Raw genomic sequence first — 9,213 nt, 5'->3', positions numbered from 1 at the left:
GATTCTCAGTCCTTTGTTGATTTGGAGTGGTGAGAAAATAGTATACACTTAAAGCACTTAAAATATTTAACTTAGCAGACTTATTTGTAAATTAACAGAACTTAACTGGCTTCAAAATTCTATGGGCTAGCTGTATTACACTCTTTGCAACATAAGAATAGGCAATTCCAATAGTTAAATAGTATTTTCAGCTAGCAAGGTTTCTCTGAAGTTCACAACAACACTTTGCACACAAGCCATAAAATAAACGCCTTTCGTAAAAGCATAAATCTATCTAACATCACTTAAACTTAATAGCACTTATACTTAAAATACTTAAACTTAAAATATTTAAACTTAATAGATCTTAACATTACTTAAACTTATCTTTACTTAAACTTAACAGATTTTTAAATCAACAGAACTTACATGTAAAATCTCTTAATTCTAATAAAACTTAACTATAACAAAACTTAACTGACTTTAAATAACAGACTTATTTGTAAATAATGTAAGATCAAACTTAACAGAATCTAACTTAACCTAAACCTAATATAATTTAAACAGAATCTAGCTTTATTTAAACTTAATAACACTTAAACTTAACAGGAGATCAACTTAACAAAACTAAACCTTAACAGTATTTAACATTTAACGGCACTTAATAGATAATTCAACTTAAACTACTTAGCAACGGATAAAACTTACTATAGAAATAAAATATAGCATTTACTATAACTTACTTACAGGCCTGATTCTAAAATATTAAGCTAAAATAACTTTCTTCATGTGTTTGCTATAGCATTTCTATACCAAAAAGCACACTCACAACATCTCACTCATACAATCAATCCAACACATCTTAACATTTTTAAACTTTTCAAAATATAATTTTAGAGTCTGATGTTCCACTGACTGAACCATCCGGGCTTCTGATGTTAAAGTCTACGTTAATGCAGGTGATTTCAAAACAGCATAACCAATGCCGAGCCAAATCGGCCGAAATTTGACCCATGCATACAGTATGCTGATTCCTGTTTCATAGTCTCTGCCAGGAAGAACAAAAGTGCCTTTAACTTTCCTTGTTTACCATCACTTGTTTCTTAATTTCAACAGGGATCTTTTCCTTTTGTTGACAAAAGTTACATCCATTAGGCTGTTAGGTCTTAAACTGAAGCTTTTGCCGGCTGTGGGGGGAGGGAGAAACGCTCCCGCTGCAAAAAGCGCTCCAGTCCCGCGGCGCGTGTGTCGGAGCGGGCGAAACCCCCCCGCTGCGCTGGGCTCTTTGCTTACTCACCGGCAGGCTGACTCTGCTGCAGGCACCGCTGCACCCGCGGCGGCTCCCCCCGCGGCGGCTTCGCTCTCTCCCGGGGCGGCGCGGCTCGGCTCCCGCGGCGGCAGCTCCGCTCTCCCCGCCGCTGCCTCCGCTCCCGCGTCGCTCGCCGCGGCTGCTCGCCATGGCGGAGCGCCCGTGCCGGGTTCGGAGTAGCACAGACTCGCAAGCTCCACGGGCTGCGGCCGCTGTCTTGCACTCAGAGAGATAGTAAAACAGTCCACCATATATCACTCGCCATGGCCTGCTTAGCTTCTTGGCAGTTTTACCACTCTCTAAAGCAGCCTCTGACAATAAATCACCGAATTCACGCAATTCCGTTAACTCGTAAACTGTGTGGGGATTCACGAAGACTCCCCATTCCAGACCATAAGCCAAAAGACCTTGCAATTCCTTCCGTAAGTCTATTCCCTTAATTTGCCTTTTTTGCAAAAACATAATAAAAAGTTCATATGTGGCTTGCCTTTCCATACCTCTTTTAAGTGCGCACTTTTACCTAGCAGCGATTTCCAGGCATCGGCCACACGTATCAGCTGGACCCATCTAATATGGTCGCCAGGGCACGGCGCGTATCGGCGGCTTTTTTTCCTCCGCTTTGGTTTCGCGCTTATTTGCCGCTCCCGCTGCTTCGGAGCCTGAACCAGTCCTCACTTCTCGTGGTGTTCGCAATCGCCGTGGTGGTCGCGATCGTCGTGTCTGCTATCACGTCCGGGTGGTCACCATTTGTTGAAGTGAGGGGAGAACGACCATCCTGTGATGCATCGAACTCGATTTATTGATCGATCAGTCAGCTTAAATAATAGTGTTAACGAACTTCATGCATATTCTGTAATACAGGTTTATGATAGGCTAACAGAGAAAACTCTAACCACACCTTTTGTTTTACTACACCGTTGATTGTTTACACAAAACAAAACCAGTGTTCTCACTGTGATGCGAACGGTTCCCAAAACTTCCACATCTGTTCTCAGGGTGCCATCTTTTCCCAGAGAGAGTGTTACACTTGTTATGAGAAGACTGCCTGAGAACTTTATTGTTTATACAGTGATGCCCGAAAGAGTCTAATTGTTTATAGAAGTCAGGCTGGGAACTGCTTCACAGCTACCTGTTACTTTTCTCTCAATTGTATGGCTTCATGGCCTTTTTCTTTTAAGCCATGTTCATGGCCTTTTTCTTTAAGCCATGCTTGAACTAAACTCCCGACATGTGCTCTCCTGCTCTTCTGTCCTTGTATGCTCCTCTGGACAGTGGGATGTGTTGTCATTTCCTGGGACTTCTGTTGAAGGCAACTGGTTTTCTTTTCAAGGTGATTCTTATGTTTCCCCTCATGGCTTCCCCAGGTGACCAACCTCGGTTCCAAGGTGTCCTGCTCTGCCATTGTCACTCTGGGAGAGCTCTCTGTGACCTTGAAGAAGGACATGGACTCTGAGGTGGATGAGGTCGCTCGGGTCCTTCTCCAGATGGTGTCCATCTCCCCAGAATTTGTTCAGAAAGCAGCCAGTCAGAGCCTGGGGATCATGGTGGAGAATGAAACTCCTGCACGAGCAATGACTGCTCTCATGGACATGGGAGTCAAGCAGGTTCTTCTTCTTTTAGTAATGTTCTTCACCTTTGTGTGTGTGGGAGGGAGAAGGGATGAGACAGAGAATGGGATTGCTGGGAGGGAAGGGTCCTGTATCTTGCATCTTCTGTGAACTCAGTGACTTGATTCTCCAACCAACCTCACTTCTTTCCTCTTGTCACCTATTTCTGCCCTCCTGCAGCCCATTACTTCTCAGAATCGCAGAAGTGTAGAATATGGGGAGTTGGAAGGTCCCCATCAGGACCATTGAGTCCAGCTCCTGGCCTTGCCCAGAACAGCCCAAGGGTCACACCAAGTGCCTGAGATTGCTGTCCAAATGCTCCTTCAGCCCTGTCAGGCTTGGTGCTGTGACCACTGCCCTGGGGAGCCTGTTCCAGTGCCCAATCACCCCCTGGGTGAAAAACCCTTTTTCCTGATATCCAAACTAAAGCTCCTCTGATTCAGCTTCCTGCTGCTTCCTGGAGTTCTCCCAGTCTGTCAGATTTTCCTAGATGTGGTGACTGATGGGGAAGGGAAAGTGCCTGCAAAGGCCAAGGATAGAGCCTTGTGCTTTTGTGGGAAGAGGGACAATTGCAATTGCAGCTGTGAGAAGTGTTTGGTATTTCACAGCTCTAACCATAGAGGCCCTGGGAAAACCATGTCTCCTCATGATGCCATTAACTTGAGAAATGAGGAGGGTCCTTGCTGGGGCGTGGAGCACATGGGGGACAATCTGCTGGGTGTGGCACAGCCTGCACAGCAGGTGCAGCTCCTGCCAAAGGAGTCTGGTATGACTGTCCTGGCCTTAGAGCTCTACTTTCTATTCAAACTGATGTTTCATGTTAGCCTTGAGATGATGAATCAATTTACAGGCACCTTCACAGGCTGACTGCCATGGGACAGTTGGAGCAAATGCTGCCTTAAATGTTGGTGCTGAGCCTGATAGTTCCCAAGAGACACTCTCTGGAACAGGACAGCCTGGCTAAACTGCCTGCCACCCTTTCCTCAGCTTTGGAATGGGGTAAAACATTCAGATGGATCCATTGCCAAGCCTCACAGAAGAAACAGGCTGCATTGCTGGATATTCTGCAACTTCACGGCCCACCACGTGTTTTCCCTGCATTTGTTATTTTCCAAAGTTCTGCAGATTTCGGGATAAATGGGTGGAACGAGCCTCAATCCTGCTGCAGCTCTGTGTAGTGGGTGCCCTCTGATGGGTCAGCATCAATTGTTCCTAATTTCTAAATTATTCATATGTCATCTATTTCTTTAATCTTTCTCAGAGTAAATACTGTGAAAGAAATTGAGTATCAGACAGTGCAGGGAGACTGAATTCCTCCCTCTTCCATGCAGGCAGGCCTAGTGTGCAATGCTAACTTTGTGTTTAGCTGAGGCCAGAGCCTTGTGCAGGTGTCTGCAGGTGCAGGGAGAGCCCAGGCTCCTTCCCCCCGCAAGGGCAGGGAGCGGCTCTGGCCAAGGCCGGCGCTGCCGCTGCTCCTTGTCCCTGTGCCCAGGGTTTGCTCTCTCCTCCCCAGCAGCCGCCCCGCCCCGGTGCGCGAGTGTGCGGCCCAACTCCTCCTGTCCCTGGTGGAGAGAATTGGAGTCACCCAGCTCGCAGGCACCCCCAGGGCTGAGAGGCTGCCACACGTGGCAGGGAAGCTTGCTCAGGACTGTCACAAGGACACAAGTAATGATCTTCATTTCACCTCCCAAAACAGGAAAACCGCTTTGTGTCTGGCTGTAAAGGTGAAACCACAACAGAGTGGAAACTAAAGGGAATATGAAGTTACCTCACGGTGTGAATAAGGGTCATAGAATCATGGAATATGCTGACTTGGAAGGGACCAATCAGGATCATCAAGTCCATCTCCTGGCCATGTGCAGTGACCCCAAGAGCAACTCCATGTGCTTGAGAGCATTGTCCAAACTCTTCTTGAGCTCTGTCAGCCTTGGCACTGTGACCACTGCTCTGGGTTGCCTGGGCAAATGGCTGTACTGGGAAACCCGAGGTTGGCCAGCAAAAAGGAGCATTGCCACCTTTTTCCTGTGGCTTGAAGATCTCAGATCAGCCAGTACTTTTGTTTGGCCTTAGGTGCACAACACAAGGCCAAAGTGTTGGCTAATGTTCATCACTGAAGGATCCCAAACATCCATTTCCCATTAACTTCAGACTTGCCTAGAAATATTTCAGGGTCTTTAGTCAACATATTTAGTCTTTCTAAACCTGTTCTGCAGATTTCTACAATGCTGTTATCTGTGGCTCAGTGAGCTCCACATTTCTTCTTGAAGAAAACTCTGGTTTCCTAGTAGCAAAATCAACCCAAACCACCAAAATCCCCTTCCTTTGGTGATGAAATTCCAATTAACAGCTGCCAAGAGCAACTAGCTGTTCCTGTGCATACACATAATATAGAATAATCAATAGGATGCATGAGGTGCTTTGTCCTGGCTTCCCTGCCAGGTAAAGAAAGGCAAATTACTGTGCAATGGCAGCAAGACACTGCTAATAAGCTTTGACAACAAAGCAGATGTGTTTTGCTTGCTCCCTGGGATTCTTTGATGCCACAGAAGCACACCCCCAGTTTCAGAGTGAAATGGTATTTTTCTGTTGCCCCATATTCTCCTTTTGCCTCTTGTGTTCAGCTGACAGCACTGTGCAGTGTCCAGTGAGGTAAATCTCCCTCTTTGCTGAGTAGGTAATGCCTTCTCGCGCAGGGATTGCACCTGGTGAGTTTAAGGGATCAGCCCCTTCTGTTAACGCTCTTCCTGTGTTTGTTCACTTTTGGTTTGTTTCCTTCCTCCCTTCCTTCCTTAGGCATTATGGACAGGAGATGGTGAAGATGTTGCTCAATCATCAACAATTTAAAATGCTTTTTGAACAATCTCTTTCCCCCCATGACCTGGAAGATATTCTGACAAGAATTAAGAAGAAAGTAAATGCTTGGCAGGAGAAATGTCTCCTTTGTGCAAGTATTGCCTCTGCTAATATGAAATCAAACATACCCAATCTGTCTTTAGCTCATTCCTCTTCTGCTGAATCATTTTGCTCCTGGGAATGAGCTGTTAATCCTCAGCCTGTTCATCTGCAGACCACAAGGGAACTGATATTATTAGGGAAAAAGTGGGGTTTTGAATATTTTCAATATTGGTCACAGAGAGGAAAGGGAAAGAGGGGAAAATGGGTTTACATTTAAGTGTAAGCCCCCACCATGCTCTCCCTACTCTGCCCCCTGTAAAGCAGTTTAGTGAGAATTGTGCTTCTGAAGATAACAGAGTCTTTGCAAGGGACACTGGAAGTAGTAGTGCCAAGAAAATTTCCAAATTTACAAGAGATGTCCAAGTCAATCCTAGTTACTACAATGACTGTCTGTCTTTTGAGAATACTGCCCTGGTGTCAAGCCCTGTGGAGCTGGAAGAAGCTTGGTGAATTCAGCAGCATCGAGTGAAAAATCCTTTGTTTGTTTGGGGGAGGATTTTATATTTTGTTATCGACATTTCAGAAGGGAGCCTGCCTTTGTGCAGGCACAGGGAGAGTGAGTGTTGAACCAAATTGACTTCCAACACAATGGGCCAACTCCCAAAAGAGTCCAATTTTTTCTGTTGATTCCTTTACAAACACTTGTTGCCTACCAGTTTGCATTATTCCCATTTATGGTCAAGACTAAGAAATTTGGGATTTTAGACTGCTGCTCAGTCTGGTAGCACCCATAACCTGCCTTGGGCTATTGAAAACAAAGAGTTGGCATCACTGAATCTCTGGTCTGTTTCCATCTGTAAGTTAGGAAATGTTTCCCTAAGCCTTGGTAGCAGTGATCCTGGTTCTAACTTATGTTTTCAACAGGGAATTTCCTGTTTTGTATTCTAAAGATTGATGAGGTTTCTCTATGTCTTTGTAGGGGATGGAAAACCAGAAGGCTGAAGGCCCATCTGTCAGGGAGCCGGTGAAGGAGAGGAACGATGGCTCAGAGGAGCCTCAGGCCACATTGTCTGCTGGCAAATGGTACTGAGCACTTTTCTTAGATGTGACAAAGCACATGACAGGCTTTACATGTCTCTTCCTCAGGAAAAACTGTCTGGCAGAGATGATCAATGCCACAGATTGTTTCCTTTCCCTACTCTAGGATATGCTCTAGAATAAAAAATGTCTACTTCTGCATTGTGCTGAACACAACTTCTCTGGAGGGGTTTCCACAAAAATGGAGAGACAAAAAGACACCCATTGGTGGCAGCTCAGAGGATCCAGTGCAGTGGCAAGGGCAGTGTTGTGGAGGCTGGGAGAGGGCCAAGTTTCTGCTGCCTGACTTGGGACAAGTAAATTCAAACACTGTTGTAATCATATTGTTGTATATCATATTTCCACAGTCTCATACCTTCTGGGTGGAACATGTGGAATGTGCTATGGAGATTTGTTTACCAAAGGGTAATTTCTTAATTGGCCACTGGTGATGGTGTTTTGGATTCAATTGACCAATCTGGTCTGTCTCTATCAGACTGTCTGTAAGGGCAATGAGTTTCAGCATAGCATAGAATAGCATAGTGATTGATCAGCCTTCTGGAATCATGGAGTCCATGCTAATTATTTCCTCGACAGGGATGCCATGCTACGATAATTATAACCAACAGGTCCTCATTTGGTTTTATTTTCCAGGGTGAAATCTCCCTCTGATGGACACCTCCTACCCCGTGCACAAGCCCAGGTCACGTCACATCCAGCTGTGGAAGAAACAGAGCTGCTCCAGAAGCTTCACCATCTCCTGGAAGCCAAGGGGTCTCAGACAAGGATGGAAGGAGTGGAACTCCTCCTAGACCTGTGCAAAAACAGCCCCCAGCTCATCTCCACTAACATTGCCCAAGTATCTTCACTGCTCCTTTCCTTTAGCTCCTTTCCTGAGCCTGTAGCAGCAAAGTTAATTCAGTGTGTCTTGGCACTCTGTCCTGGCTGTTTGGGACACGCTGGTCCCTCTTACCCAGAAGAAATTTAATTCAGGTCCAGGCTTCAGGACAAGTTGTTTCAGTCCAGCTGTATTTGTCTGGCAGGTGCCTATTGATGCTGTTCATCAGATGATGGCAGAATTTTCTGCTGGTGTAACTGCTGCTCTCTCCTACTCCCAGCTGGGTGAAGTGAAGGGAATCCAGCCCCTGAAAGCATGGCAATTGTTCTCTAGACCAAAAATGGGTTTGTATAGGGAAGAGAAGTATCAGGCTGGGTTGGTTTAAACGCGGCTGCTTTTTTTAAGAACACTTCTATATACTCCATTTTGTCTTACACAGGCACAGCTCTGGCTACTCATTTCCATCCTTGTTCCTATTCCTCTTGGTAAAGACACTGCTCACCCTTTTTGGGGGTCTTTTTTTCTCTTTGGAAAAGGAGAAAACACAGCTAAGGACTCATCTCTGCCTTCTCCTCCCAGTAGCTGCTTTTTCCCTTTTTCCAGGAAAAGGTGTCTGATAATGAGGCTGTCAAGGGACTGAACCTGCTCTAATGAGAGCTGTACAGCACATGACATTTCAGAAGTCTACTTGTTACTTAGAAAAATGGTCTGGATCCTGGAAGAGTTGATCAGAGCCCTGCACTTCTCCAGACACTGGCTCAGAAACAAACAAAAGAAAACTTAGATCTCCTTCAGCCATAGTTTTGGCAAAATCATAACTGCCCTCAGTACTTGAGGCAACTGTATAGAAAACCAGGCATTGTAAACATCTGCTTCCATTCAAAGCAAAGGTACTCTTTAGCATTTAGAAGTGGAATTGATTTAATGATTTATAGATGGAGAGAAATACCATAGGAACTATTCTGTCCCCAGCCAAACCTCTTAAAAACAGAAGAAAATCTTTCAACCAGCATGAGGTTGTGCCACCATTCCAGTGAGTTGCCCCCAGGAAAACAGTGAAATTGTGCAAGCGAGTGCTGACCTGACAGAAAGGATCACTCTCATCTTTGACATTGCTGACTGCTACATCCACTCTTCAAACAAGGACATTTGAATCCAGACTTCACGTTGCTTGTTCTCTTCACAGATTTTTGAATATTTTGTCCTAAGAATATCTGAAAGCCACAAAAAAGTGAAGCAGAGGGCGCTGCACGTGCTGGCTGAAATCACAGGAGCCCTGAAAGATGCCTTGAACTCAGTGATCATTGGTTTGGTGGAGGGAATAACAAAGAACCTGAACTCAAAGGATCCCAGGGTTCGTGGGGCAGCTGTGAAAGCACTGGGAGAATCCGTTGCTCATTTGGGTAAGGCTGAGCCCTGGCAGGGACTCTCCTCAGCTTCGTCTCTGTCTCGTCCTGCACAAGAGAGCACTGAGTGCCTTGACAGGTGCTCTTGTCTGTGGAACCCTC

This window comes from Melospiza georgiana, chromosome 34 (genome assembly GCF_028018845.1).
Source record: "Melospiza georgiana isolate bMelGeo1 chromosome 34, bMelGeo1.pri, whole genome shotgun sequence".
In the NCBI taxonomy this organism is placed as follows: Eukaryota; Metazoa; Chordata; class Aves; order Passeriformes; family Passerellidae; genus Melospiza; species Melospiza georgiana.
The sequence above is the reverse complement of the archived record's forward strand: the minus strand, read 5'-3'. Positions refer to the sequence as shown.